Source organism: Salvelinus alpinus, chromosome 5, assembly GCF_045679555.1.
Source record: "Salvelinus alpinus chromosome 5, SLU_Salpinus.1, whole genome shotgun sequence".
Taxonomy (NCBI): Eukaryota; Metazoa; Chordata; class Actinopteri; order Salmoniformes; family Salmonidae; genus Salvelinus; species Salvelinus alpinus.
In genome coordinates, this window is record NC_092090.1 from 80,681,015 (window position 1) to 80,696,164 (window position 15,150).

Genomic DNA, 15,150 nt, shown 5'->3' on the forward strand with positions numbered 1-15,150 from the left:
TTACAGATCTCAAGGAACTGGATAGGTGTAGCAGTTTTGGGAAGTTTTATATGCTATAAGTTCTAAACCCATTTGATGGTTATTTGGCGCAAACACCAGAGGTAAGAAGCTAGGTGGTGTTCTCAGATTTGGGCATACATATTCAGCATACTTTTACACTAGTAGATGTCTCCAAACATGATCTTATGAAGGATCATGATTTGTTTGTGTTTTCCAACCAGCAGGCTGGTTTGTTGTATTTTTTAAATTGATTTTAACACTACAAAGATGGTGAAAAGGGTCCCTGTTGTATTATATATTTTATAGAATCTCTCTCTCTCTCCTATAAATAAATTTTTTTCTTCTGAATGTTAACTGTGATTTTACCTTTTCTATACTATGTGACTAAAAGGACTGTTATGGACTTAATGCTCGTACGTCTGATACACTTGTTCGGCGTCAACATTTTGCAATGTGCTGATAACTATCATCTATAAGTCGTCTGCCTATGAAGACTGCCTTAAATAATATCAGTCTGTGTACAGTGCCTTCAGAAAGTATTCATACCCCTAGCTTCCTCCTTTTCACTCTGTCAATTAGGTGGAATAATTACAATGTTGTTGATCAATCCTCAGTTTTCTCCCATCACAGGCACTAATCTCTGTTTTAAAGTCACCATTGGCCTCGTAGTGAAATCCCTGAGCGGTTTAGTGCCTCTCCAGCTACTGAGTAAGGAAGGACACCTGTGTCTTTGTAGTTACTGGGTGTATTGATACACCATCCAAAGTGTAATTAATAACTTCACTATATTCAATGTCTGCTTTTTCATTTTTACACATCTATGAATAGGTGCCCATCTTTGCGAGGTATTGGGAAACCTCCCTGGTCTTTGTGGTTAAACCTATGTTTCAAATTCACTACTTGACTGCGGCACATTATAAATAATTGTAGGTGTGGGGTACAGAGATGAGGTAGTCATTCAAAGATCCGGTTAAACACTTATTGCACACACAGTAAGTCCATGCAACTTATGTGACTCAAGCAAATTATTACTCCTGAACTTATTTAGGCTTGCCATAACAAAGGGGTTGAATACTTATTGACTCAAGACATTTCAGCTATTCATTTTTAATGACAGTGACAAAAAAACTAAATGTAATAGATTTTAAATTCAGGCTGTAACAACAATGTGGAAAACGGAAGGGGTGTGGATACGTTCTGAAGGCATTATGTACAAAATATGTTATTGTTGTGGCAAAATATCGATCTAATTTTCCACAACATTGTCACATGGGCTTATTAACCACAGCAGGGGTTGGTGGTCTCGGGTGATGTGACGTTCATTGCGACAGCACTTCAGATAGAAATAACATGTATTAAAAAGTTATGTTTTTCCATTCTCCTTTCCTGTGTTTGAAGAGGGTTTTAAGCTATGCACAAAGCCCCAGTGTCCTACACATACATTAACAATTTATCTAATCTTGTCTTTTGTAATATTTTTTTAACAAAATAAAATGATTTTAGATTATTTTAACAAACGCACATGTATACTAAATAAAACAATTGACTGTAATCTTATCTATTTGAGATCCTCCAGAAATGTTTTATGAATATCTATATATATGTACCAGTCAAAAGTTTGGACACATCTACTCATTCAAGGGTTTACTTTATTTTTACTATTTTCTACATTGTAGAATAGTAAAGACATCAAAACTATTAAATAACACATATGGAGTCATGTTGTAACCAAAAAAGTGTTAACAAATATAAATATATTTTAGATTCTTCAAAGTTTCTACCATTTCCCTTGATGACAGCTTGGCACACTCTTGGCATTCTCTCAACCAGCTTCATGAGGAATGCTTTTCCAACAGTCTTGAAGGAGTTCCCACATATGCTGAGCACTTGTTGGCTGGTTTTCCTTCACTCTGCGGTCCAACTTATCCCAAACCATCTCAATTGGGTTGAGGGCAGGTCATCTGATGCAGCACAACATCCCTCTCCTTGGTCAAAAATAGCCCTTACACAGCCTGGAGGTGTGTTGTGGTTCATTGTCCTGTTGAAAAACAAATGATAGGCCCGCTAAGCGCAAACCAGATGGGATGGCGTATCGCTGCAGAATGCTGTGGTAGCCATGCTGGTTAAGTGTGCCTTGAATTCAAAATAAATCAGTGTCACCAGCAAAGCACCATCACACCACCTCCGTGCTTCATGGTGGAAACCACACATGCGGAGATCATCCGTTCACCTACTCTGCATGTCATAAAGACACGTCTTTTGGAACCAAAAATTGGAAATTTGAACTCATCAGACCAAAGGACAGATTTCCACCGGTCTAATGTCTATTGCTCGTGTTTCTTGGCCCAGACAAGTCTCTTTTCTTATTGGTGTCCTTTTAGTAGTGGTTCCTTTGCAGCAATTCGACCATGAAGGCCTGATTCACACCATCTCCTCTGAACAGTTGATGTTGAAATGTGTCTGTTACTTGAACTCTGTGAAACATTTATTTGGGCTGCAATCTGAGGTGCAGTTATTCTAATGAACGTATCCTCTGCAGCAGAGGTAACTCTGGGTCTTCCTTTCCTGTGGCAGTCCTCATGAGAGCCAGTTTTATCATAGTGCTTGGTGGTTTTTGCGATTGCACTTGAAGAAACTTTCAAAGTTCTTGAAATGTTCTTGATTGACTGATCTTCATGTCTTAAAGTAATGACGGACTGTCATTTCTCTTTGCTTATTTGAGCTGTTCTTGCCATAATATGGACTTGGTCTTTTACCAAATAGGGCTATCTTCTGTATACTACCTCTACCTTGTCACAACACCACTTATTGGCTCAAACACATTAAGAAGGAAAGAAATTCCACAAATTAACTTTTAACAAGGAACACCTATTAATGGAAATGCATTCCAGGTGACTACCTCATGAAGCTGGTTGAGAGAATGCCAATAGTGTGCAAAGCTGTCATCAAGGCAAAGGGTGGCTTCTTTGAAAAATCTCAACTATAAAATATATTTTGATTTGTTCTTTTTTGGTTACGACATGATTCCATTTGTGTTATTTCATAGTTTTGATGTCTAAACTATTATTCTATAATGCAGAAAATAGTAAAAATTAAGAAAAACCCTTGAATGAGTAGGTGTCCAAACTTTTGACTGGTACTGTGTGTATATATTTCCACACTGAGGTTGGAATAATACTGTGAAAATTATATTTCCTTTGTGTAAGAGCCGTTTGAAAAGACCATTGAAATTTCGTCTTGTTTTGGTGGGATGAAGTTTTGGCCTGCCTGGTTACATCACCAGGCGGTAAATTAGTTAGTAGTCCAATAAGAGTCCCAAACCTCTCTGCCAATAACAGCTAGTTTTCTGCTTTCCCTTCCCCACTCAGACCCCCCCCCCCCCCCAGACAGTCCTCGCTAAATTCCTGCTTAATAAATTGCTCTTTGCTTACAAGCAATTTGTTTTCAATTAAAATGGTCAAAAATCAACAATCACAGTAAGGTACTTAATTGTTACCTAGGAATGATTTGATATTGAGATATAATCAGCTGCATTGGCTCTTTAAACTAAATGGAGAAATTACTTTTTTCAGATGTTAGTCTGGTTCTTAGTTATGCTGTTTAATGCTAACTCACTGCTATTAGCCCACTCAATAACAGATAGAAAATCATGTGTCCTGCATAAATATCAGTTCCATCACTAGAAATATTATCTGTCTCATCATAGAGCAACTCAGGAAGAATGGCACTTAAATAAAAGTGCAAGTTTTCTTTATCTCCAACCATCTCATTTACCATTTATACTACCCCACCCTTCACAGGGTTTCCTCTCACAGGGAGATGTATCTTCTGCTCCTCTATTCATTCTGCGTTTAGTGAACATGTAACCGAGCATGCACCACACACTTTCCTCTGGAGCGATCTGCACTCCACTGCCTGTCCTGAATGGACGCGGAGTAGAGGACCCTGCAGAAAGGAGCACGGGGAGGAGGCGAGGGGAGGATAGAAGGGGCTCAAAAGAGGGCACACTGTAATATAGTAAGGCATCTGCTGTCACCTGTCTGTAGATGTGGATACAGTATTTACCCAGGATGAAGTAGGTGATGGCGCTGAGGGAGAGGACGATGGTGCCAGGACCCACATCCCCCAGGGCACAGGCGTTGGGACAGGCATAGGGACTTTCCACCCAGATCTGCAAGGGGATGTCTCCACCAAAGTGTTGGGCCTACAGTGGAGCACCACTGTCACGGGGTAGGTGTACTCTAGGACTAGGGAAAGCTGATGTCAGGGGGTAAGCGTACTCTAGGACTAGGGAAAGCTGATGTCAGGGGGTAAGTGTACTCTAGGACTAGGGAAAGCTGATGTCAGGGGGTAAGCGTACTCTAGGACTAGGGAAAGCTGATGTCAGGCGGTAGGTGTACTCTAGGACTAGGGAAAGCTGATGTCAGGGGGTAAGCGTACTCTAGGACTAGGGAAAGCTGATGTCAGGGGGTAAGCGTACTCTAGGACTAGGGAAAGCTGATGTCAGGGGGTAAGCGTACTCTAGGACTAGGGAAAGCTGATGTCAGGCGGTAGGTGTACTCTAGGACTAGGGAAAGCTGATGTCAGGGGGTAGGTGTACTCTAGGACTAGGGAAAGCTGATGTCAGGGGGTAAGTGTACTCTAGGACTAGGGAAAGCTGATGTCAGGGGGTAAGCGTACTCTAGGACTAGGGAAAGCTGATGTCAGGCGGTAGGTGTACTCTAGGACTAGGGAAAGCTGATGTCAGGGGTAAGCGTACTCTAGGACTAGGGAAAGCTGATGTCAGGGGGTAAGCGTACTCTAGGACTAGGGAAAGCTGATGTCAGGCGGTAGGTGTACTCTAGGACTAGGGAAAGCTGATGTCAGGAGGTAGGTGTACTCTAGGACTAGGGAAAGCTGATGTCAGGGGGTAAGTGTACTCTAGGACTAGGGAAAGCTGATGTCAGGCGGTAGGTGTACTCTAGGACTAGGGAAAGCTGATGTCAGGGGGTAAGTGTACTCTAGGACTAGGGAAAGCTGATGTCAGGGGGTAAGCGTACTCTAGGACTAGGGAAAGCTGATGTCAGGGGGTAAGCGTACTCTAGGACTAGGGAAAGCTGATGTCAGGCGGTAGGTGTACTCTAGGACTAGGGAAAGCTGATGTTAGTGTTGCGCACAGACAACAATAATGACACTTCTGAATTACGCTTCTGCTTACCACAATATGAAACAGATAGTGTCTGCAAGCTGTTTTTTTTTGGCCCTCATGTCTTCTATAGTTTATGTAGTGACTGATGTACGTGTTATTTCTGTAAAACCTGTCCAGTAAATAAAAAATAATTGAATTAATCTTTGGGGTCCTCTGTAAAGACTTAGGCCTATATCGATGTTTTACAGTATGTAATATTGACCAACACAAAATACTGCATATATATTTTTTAACTATGAAGATTTTTACGAAAAAGTAAATACCTGACTGTCAAACAGGCAACCATATCTGTGCAGTCTGTCCCTGCTCAGAGAATGGTTGACGCGCTGAAGGAGAGGAGGATCTCTGCATTCAGTGGCACATTCTCAGATGGCACAGGCTTTAAGTGTCACAGGAATCCATCTGAATCTCCAATGGCTGCCAGGTTTGTCACCCCTGAGCCATCCTTCATGATGCGTCTACAGTTACTTATTTTAAAACAGCCCATCCTTCTTCTCTTCAAGGCCGAGTGCAAGGCAAAGTGTTGGACATGGAGGGAGACGATGAAATGACACCAAAGCAGATGGATAAAGTAAAGAACCATCTGAAACCTTATCTGGACGATGTTGAAGTGGATCTCCAGCTAGTTGTCTGTTGAGGAAGGTTCATTAAGGCAGTCATTTGTAATGTAGCATCGTAGTGCCACTGACATACTCATTAGAGCCCATCTACTGACACATTCCAGGCAGTCCACAAGGTGTGATCTGTTCCCAGAGGCACATAAACAATCAATGACACCATACACAAACCCATACATACACACAATTTAGTTCAGACTACTCCTGTATTATAGCTATTCCCATACATTCAATTATACATTGAATATTTCCCCTCCATAATGAGAAGTTGCAGCTTTAGGCTAGGGTGTGGGGGTATTAAAAACACAGATGGGACTAGATAGAATAAAACTACTCAGCACACTTAAAATACATTGTGACAATAATGGTGCAGAAGACAGACTTCTTTGTTCAGCTTTATAGTGGTAGAGGTTCATAAGGTAGTGTGCTTGCCCTCATGCCCTGAAACAATTGCTTGACCGCCCCCTATATAAATCACTATGACAGGCAGTAAGTTGACACCATCACTGCATTGCACACAGCTTTACGCCTCTGCATGTGTGACAGTCCCCTATATTGAGTACCCCAGTATGAGTTATAATACCCATAAAATCTAGCAGTCAAACACGGAAATGGTTCCAATAGTTTTTCCCACAATTTCCACCACAGGGGATATTAAAACTACTTTGTATACGGTGGGGAGGCAGGTAGCCTAGTGGTTAGAGCATTGAGCCAATAACTGAAAGGTTGCTGGATTGAATCCCCGAGCTGACATGGTAAACATCTGTTGTTCTGCACCTGAGCAAGGCTGTTCCCTGGGGATGTGGATGTCAGTTAAGGCAGCCCCCCGCACCTCTCTGATTCAGAGGGGTTGTGTTAAATGTGGAAGACACATTTGAAGGCATTCAGTTGTACAACTGACTAGGTATTCCCTTTTTTGTGTAGGCTTGACTTTTGATAACGTTAATCTCTGGGACAAAGTAACTTTTATCAATACATTCGCCTGTAATCATCCCCTCAAAATGAAATACTAATTAACCACTAATGTGGCTATCATACAGAACTACAACATGTAAGTTCCATGTTTCATGAGCTGGAATAGACGTTTTCAGAAATGTTCTATATGCACAAAAAGCTTATTTCTCTAAAATGTTGTCACAAATTTGTTTCCCTGTCAGTGAGCATTTCTCCTTTGCCAAGATAATTAATCCACCTGACAGGTGTGGCATATCAAGAAGCTGATTAAACAGCATGATTATTACACAGATACACCTTGTGCTGGGGACATTAAGTGGTAGAATTCATAAGGTAGTGTGCTTGCCCTCATGCCCTGAAACATAAGGTAGTGTGCTTGCCCTCATGCCCTGAAACATAAGGTAGTGTGCTTGCCCTCATGCCCTGAAACATAAGGTAGTGTGCTTGCCCTCATGCCCTGAAACATAAGGTAGTGTGCTTGCCCTCATGCCCTGAAACATAAGGTAGTGTGCTTGCCCTCATGCCCTGAAACATAAGGTAGTGTGCTTGCCCTCATGCCCTGAAACATAAGGTAGTGTGCTTGCCCTCATGCCCTGAAACATAAGGTAGTGTGCTTGCCCTCATGCCCTGAAACATAAGGTAGTGTGCCTGCCCTCATGCCCTAAGCTACAGAGGGACCCATGGAGGCAGTGGGGTTATGGTATGGGCAGGCATAAGCTACGGACAACAAACACAATTGCATTTTATCGATGGCAATTTGAATGCACAGAGATACCGTGACGAGATCCTGAGGCCCATTGTCGTGCCATTCATCCGCCGCCATTAGCTTATGCTTTAGCATGATAATGCTCGGCCCTATGTCGCTTTCTGGAAGCTGAAAATGTCCCAGCTCTTCCATGGCCTGCATACTCACCAGACATTTCACCCATGCTCAGCATGTTCTGTATGCTCTGGATCGACGTGTACGACAGCATGTTCCAGTTCCCACCAATATCCAGCAACTTTGCACAGCCATTGAAGAGGAGTGGGACAACATTCTACAGGCCACAATCAACAGCCTGATCAACTCGATGCGAAGGAGATCTGTCACGCTGCATGAGGCAAATGGTGGTCACACCAGATACTCACTGGTCTTCTGATCCACGCCCTACCTTTTTTTAAGGTGTCTGTGACCGACAGATCTGTATTCCCAGATGTATATCTGTATTCTTGTGAAATCTATAGATTAGGGCCTAATGAATTGATTTAAATTGACTGATTTCCTTATATGAGCTGTAACTCAGTAAATTCTTTGAAATTATTGCATATTACATTTATATTTTTGTTCAGTGTAGCTAGTAAAAGGAACTTTTTTTTGGTCTTTCACTTTGGGTCTGCAGCTGCCATTTTCTGTTGGGAAAGAGATATGGACCACCATGGCAGAAGAGGAAGATCCAGGCCTTTCAGCTGCTGAAGAATGTAAAAGGCTGCTGTCTGCACAATTGCAGAATGTTCTCACTGATGTGTAGGAAACATTAGCGCAGTTGAAGGTTCTACAGGAGAATCAGCTGTATACCCGCAACAGGTATTTAGCATCACAGCTGTCTGATAAAGTACTTAGGATGGAAACACGACTTCCAGCCAAAGACATAAGACATGTTCAACATCGTTGTTGAATACTTGAAACATTACAAGGACTGCACTGTCTACTTTGCCAAGTGAAGGGTCGAGGTGCTGTCTTTTGAGGATCGAGTGTTTATGGCGCTTATGAAGTTGCGTCACAGCTACACCAACGTGCACCTGGCTCAATTATTCCATTGTAGTGCAATCACTGTCAGCAATGTTACCATCACTTTCATTCATGTGATCCACAAGCTTTTTTTCATTAGCATCATAAAGACTGCTCCAGAAAATGCAGGATGGTCATTGACTGTACTGACATAGAAGTTGTTACTCCAAGTCAGATGGCTCTGCAGAAGCAAATCTACTCGGTGTACAGTTCAATGCCCTCCTACTCCTGGGAGTTGCACATAATGCGATGATAACATACTGCAGTGATCTGTATCCAGGATCTGTGTCGGACAAAGCCATTGTCCAGAAGTCGGAATTTGAGAAGATCTGGAGATGTCTGGAGGCATTATTTTGGCAACCAAAGGCTTCTTGATCTAGAGCTTGATGGATGCTGGAGTCACTGTGAACATTCCTCCATTCTTGATCCATGGAAAGTTAACAGAGAGTGAGAGACATCTCACAAAAGACATAGCAAGAAATAGGATCCATGTTGAGAGGGCAAATGCTCTACCAAAAGATTTCAAAATCCTGAGATTCATCCCACTTTATCTGCATTGTTATAGTAATGTGCTGGTGCAGACTTGCTGTGCACTTGTAAACCTCCAAGACCCACTCATCAGAGAAGTAGCTGTTGATTGGAAACAAGAACAAACAATGAGGCATGAGGATTAGATGTTGAGGGACCACTTGTCACATTGTCCAAGGTGGGATGGTGTTATGATAAACAATGTATTTTCTGTCCAGATAAAGATGTTGATAAGGCATCGAAAAAGACCTACCACTGACCAAATGTCTCTTTGATTTCCCATCCAATAGAAGTGCCACCCTCAGGCCATCCGATGCATGGACATCCTGTGCCAGTGTGATCTGAGCACAAGCGTCCAGTTGTTGAAAATACAGCAGATCGAGCCTGTGGACGGACAGGTCAGTAACTCATCAAATATGATACAATATTGTGTACAACAATGATTTTGTAGATATATCTGCACAGTATGTTTGTCATGTTTGTGTAAGGTTCTCATGACTTAAGATTGGGTGTTGAGATGTACTCTCTCTCGCTCTAGTTAAGCAGTCCAGATGATTTTTGTATGGTGTGACCTATCCAACTCTACTTACCTCTTATTTGGAATTCCATGGAACGAGGAAGAATGCCAGATGCAGGGATAGCAGGTAGCCCATTGCTATGCTATGATGTTGGCAGTTAATAATATATATATATATCGGTGTCCCTTCCACGGGACAGTTGAGCTAACGTTGGCTGATGCGATTACCATGAGGTTGTAAGTAACAAGAACATTTCCCAGGACATAGACATATCTGATATTGTCAGAAAGCTCAAATTCTTGTTAATCTAACTGCTCTGTCCAATTTACAGTAGCTATTACAGTGAAAGAATACCATGCTATTGTTTGAGGAGAGTGCACAATTTTGAACATGAAAAGTTATTAATTAACAAATGAGGCACATTTGGGCAGTCTTGACATCCCCCCCCCCAGAAATGCAATGGTTCATTGGATCAGTCTAAAACGTTGCACATACACTTCTGCCATGTAGTGGCCAACATCTAAATTGCACTTGGGCTAGAATAATACATTATGGCCTTTCTCTTGCATTTCAAAGATGATGGTACAAAAAATACGAAAGAACGGTTGTTTTCTTTCTTTGTATTATCTTTTACCAGATCTATTGTGTTATATTCTCCTACATTCCTTACACATTTCCACAAACTTCAAAGTGTTTCCTGTCAAATGGTACCGAGAATATGCATATCCTTGCTTTAGGGCCGGAGCTACAGGCAGTTAGATTTAGGTATGTCATTTTCGGGCGAAAATTGATTATATTGATTATACTGATATTGTCAGTTAATCCTTCCACTTAATCTGGCTGGCTAGTTAGCTGACAAACTAACATACTGTGCAGAGACTACCTACATTACTTCATTTGGTTTGCTTTGAGCAAAACTTGAATGTAATACAACCTATTCTAGGAGCCTATTGTTTGTGTATGATCTTTATTCATTGTTCACTTGTTTTTCAACAAAGCCAGGGACAGGCAGGGATGACTGGGCCCTTCAGCAAGTAAAATAGGGATTAAGAAATTATTTGAACATCAGATATAAATTCCCACTGTGCCCATGATAAAGTTAACTTTAGTTGGCTGCTTTTATCAAAACTTGTATGTAATGTAACCTATTCTGGGAGCCTAGTGTGTGTGGAATATTTTTGGACCATTGGCTACTGACAAAAGGCGTGACGAACACTGATCCAGTGCCGACTCCCCGCAAAACCCAATTTGATTGGAATAAAACCTCAAGGTAAGATAAAAACTGATTTGTGTGCAAAAAACTATTTACAAGATATTTACAGATGTTCACTGTTGCAGTGCCAACTGCACAGAACCTGTCTAGTCCAGCAATATGAGTCTGCCAGAGGTCGTCATGCTGGATGGGGATAGTGATGGAGGCTTTGGTGGTACACACAGCGAAGAATCAAGTGTCCATTCCAGTGATGTGGAGCTGCCTTTGGACCTCAGTGAGGATGCTCTTCAAGGAGGCGGTAAGACCATCCCTCCTCTTGGATATAAAAATCCTTAGACTTCACTGCCTTTTCAATGGTAAGGTCCCTTGCACCATAGGAGATCCTCCTCTGTGGGCTCTAGGGACAGAGGCTTGTAGTCTTCGTCCAGGTACAGGTCCTCCACTGACTGCACCTTGATGGGCACGGCTGGCTTCCTCCACTCACATTCCACATCCGTACAGCAGACATTGTGAACCGCATAAATAGCCAATGCAGCAGCATGGCTACATTTATGAGCTTCACGGCGGCATTCACATGTAGTAGAGAGAATCCCCTGGTCACCTATAGAGACCTGCCAAGAGGAAGGATGTTAAGTGCCACATGCCTTTCAATGCATGACTTTAAACACCTTCAAATGCCTTTGTTTTAAGAAATGTGCAATATAAAGTTTGATTTGATTGATGACATTACAGCTGTAAAATATTGAATCAACTGTAATTTTCATGAGGACAAGTGCCGTTTTCCCATAAACTTAATTGATAACTTGGGATTTTATCACTTGACATATCAATCATACAGTGGGAAGGATCCTATAAATCAAGACTGTGTGAATGCATGTTTTTATTCATTTATTTAACCTTTATTTAACCAGGTAGGCTAGTTGTACCATTCAGGATAAATAAATACTGTGCTCTGGTCATGCAACTACAATACAGGCTGGTTGTCTAAACAAAGTCAATAATTCTGAATGTCAATAGATTGTTTGATTCATTCTCATCATTTACAACATTCTAGAACTGAGTTATCACTCATCTAAGTCTGGTATACAGGGTAATCTGGTTTATGATTATATAATTGATTAAGTGTCTCTTTCCTTGTAGAATGTTGACAGCTGTGTAGAACACATAGTATTGCTAAGATGCTCAAACTTAATAGCTACACTCACCGACACAGGATAAACTTTATCCCATGCTGGCCCTTACCCAGTGGTGGAAAAGTACCCAATTGTAGTACTTGAGTAAAAGTATAGATACCTAAATAGAAAGTTACTCAAGTAAAAGTGAAAGTCAGTCAGTAAAATACTACTTGAGTAAAAGTCTAAAAGTATTTGGTTTTAAATATACTTAAGTATCAAAAGTAAATGTAATTGCTCAAATTTACTTAAGTATCAAAAGTAAAACTATAAATCATTTAAAATTAATTATATTAAGTAGGGGCACACTCCAACACTCCAACATTATTTACAAAAAATGCATTTGTGTTAAGTGAGTCCACCTGGCCAGAGGCAGTAGGGATGACCAAGTGTTCTCTTGATGTGCTTGAATCTGACCATTTTCCTGTCTTGCGAAGCATTCAAAATGTAATGAGTACTTTTGGGTGTCAGGGAAAATGTATGGAGTAAAAAGTACAACATTTTCTTCAGGAATGTAGTGAAGTAAAAGTAAAAGTTGTCAAAAATATAAATAGTAATGTAAAGTACAGATACCCCCAAAAACAACTTAAGTAGTACTTTAAAGTATTCTTACTTAAAAGTACTTTACACCCCCTCACTATAGCTGCACTTCTCCACATGGCCAGACTTATAATGGTCTTTTCCCCTTTTAATGCTTTGGAAAAATACCATAAGGTCTGAACTAGAAACCAAAGTTGACATACTGTACAAACAATTATCTAGGCTAAGTAAAACAAAATTATTTTTTGATCTACTGCTCTGCTAACTAGCTAGCTAAAGTGTAGTCAGTGGCTAGCTAAGACATAGAAAGGGGACATAAGAAGTTCAACACTTTATTCAATTAATTTCAATACAGCACATGGATTCATCATGGATTGGGCACAGAAGGTCTCCGATTGCGCTGGTGAATGCTAGTTGACATTGTTGGCTAGATATGACGTGTAGGAGCTTCTTGTAGGAATTTGTAGTCTTAAAGAGGTCTTCTCTGTTGCTAATTAGCGGTCAAACTATTTTTTTGTATACTGAGGCAAATATATTGATAAAACTCACCTTGTCCGAGAGAGACTTACATGTTATTAAAAACGTCATGCCAAGGTAACCCTACAGCTCAGCGTTCAACACCACAGTACACACAAAGCTCATCACTAAGCTAAGGACCCTGGAAGTAAACACCTCCCTCTACAACTGCATCCTGGACTTCCTGACGGGCCGCTCTCAGGTGGTAAGGGTAGGCAACAACACATCTGCCACACTGATGCTCAACACTGGGGCCCCTCAGGGGTGCGTACTTAGTCCCCTCCTGTACTCCCAGTTCAACCACGGCTGCGTGGCCAAGTACGACTCCAACACCATCATTACGTTTGCTGACGACACAACAGTGATCACCGACAGTGATGGGGCAGCCTATAGGGAGGAGGTTTCTCAATGTGAGCAAGACAAAGGAGCTAATTGTGGACTACAAGAAAAGGAAGGCCGAATAGGCCCCCATTAACATTGACGGGGCTGTAGTGGAGCCGGTCGAGAGTTTCAAGTTCCTTGGTGTCCACATCACCAACAAACTATCATGGTCCAAACACACCAAGTTGCGAAGAGGGCATGACAACACCTTTTCCCTCTCAGGAGACTGAAAAGATTTGACATGGGTCCCCAGATCCTCAAAAAGTTCTACAGCTGCACCATCGAGAGCATCCTGACCGGTTGCATCACGGCCTGGTATGCCAATTGCTCGACATCCAACCGTAAGGCACTACAGAGGGTAGTGCGTACGGACCAGTACATCACTGGGGCCAAGCTTCCAGCCATCCAGGACCTACAGTGGGGCAAAAAAGTATTTAGTCAGCCACCAATTGTGCAAGTTCTCCCACTTAAAAAGATGAGAGGCCTGTAATTTTCATCATAGGTACACTTCAACTATGACAGACAAAATGAGAAGAAAAAAAATCCAGAAAATCACATTGTAGGATTTTTTATGAATTTATTTGCAAATTATGGTGGAAAATAAGTATTTGGTCAATAGTCTTCACAAGGTTTTCACACACAGTTGCTGGTATTTTGGCCCATTCCTCCATGCAGATCTCCTCTAGAGCAGTGATGTTTTGGGGCTGTTGCTGGGCAACACGGACTTTCAACTCCCTCCAAAGATTTTCTATGGGGTTGAGATCTGGAGACTGGCTAGGCCACTCCAGGACCTTGAAATGCTTCTTACCAAGCCACTCCTTTGTTGCCCGGGCGGTGTGTTTGGGATCATTGTCATGCTGAAAGACCCAGCCACGTTTCATCTTCAATGCCCTTGCTGATGGAAGGAGGTTTTCACTCAAAATCTCACGATACATGGCCCCATTCATTCTTTCCTTTACACGGATCAGTCGTCCTGGTCCCTTTGCAGAAAACAGCCCCAAAGCATGATGTTTCCACCTCCATGCTTCACAGTAGGTATGGTGTTCTTTGGATGCAACTCAGCATTCTTTGTCCTCCAAACACGACGAGTTGAGTTTTTACCAAAAAGTTATATTTTGGTTTCATCTGACATTCTCCCAATCGTCTTCTGGATCATCCAAATGCTCTCTAGTAAACTTCAGACGGGCCTGGACATGTACTGGCTTAAGCAGGGGGACACGTCTGGCACTGCAGGATTTGAGTCCCTGGCGGCGTAGTGTGTTACTAATGGTAGGCTTTGTTACTTTGGTCCCAGCTCTCTGCAGGTCATTCACTAGGTCCCCCCGTGTGGTTCTGGGATTTTTGCTCACCGTTCTTGTGATCATTTTGACCCCACGGGGTGAGATTTTGCGTGGAGCCCCAGATCGAGGGAGATTATCAGTGGTCTTGTATGTCTTCCATTTCCTAATAATTGCTCCCACAGTTGATTTCTTCAAACCAAGCTGCTTACCTATTGCAGATTCAGTCTTCCCAGCCTGGTGCAGGTCTACAATTTTGTTTCTGGTGTCCTTTGACAGCTCTTTGGTCTTGGCCATAGTGGAGTTTGGAGTGTGACTGTTTGAGGTTGTGGACAGGTGTCTTTTATACTGATAACAAGTTCAAACAGGTGCCATTAATACAGGTAACGAGTGGAGGACAGAGGAGCCTCTTAAAGAAGAAGTTACAGGTCTGTGAGAGCCAGAAATCTTGCTTGTTTGTAGGTGACCAAATACTTAT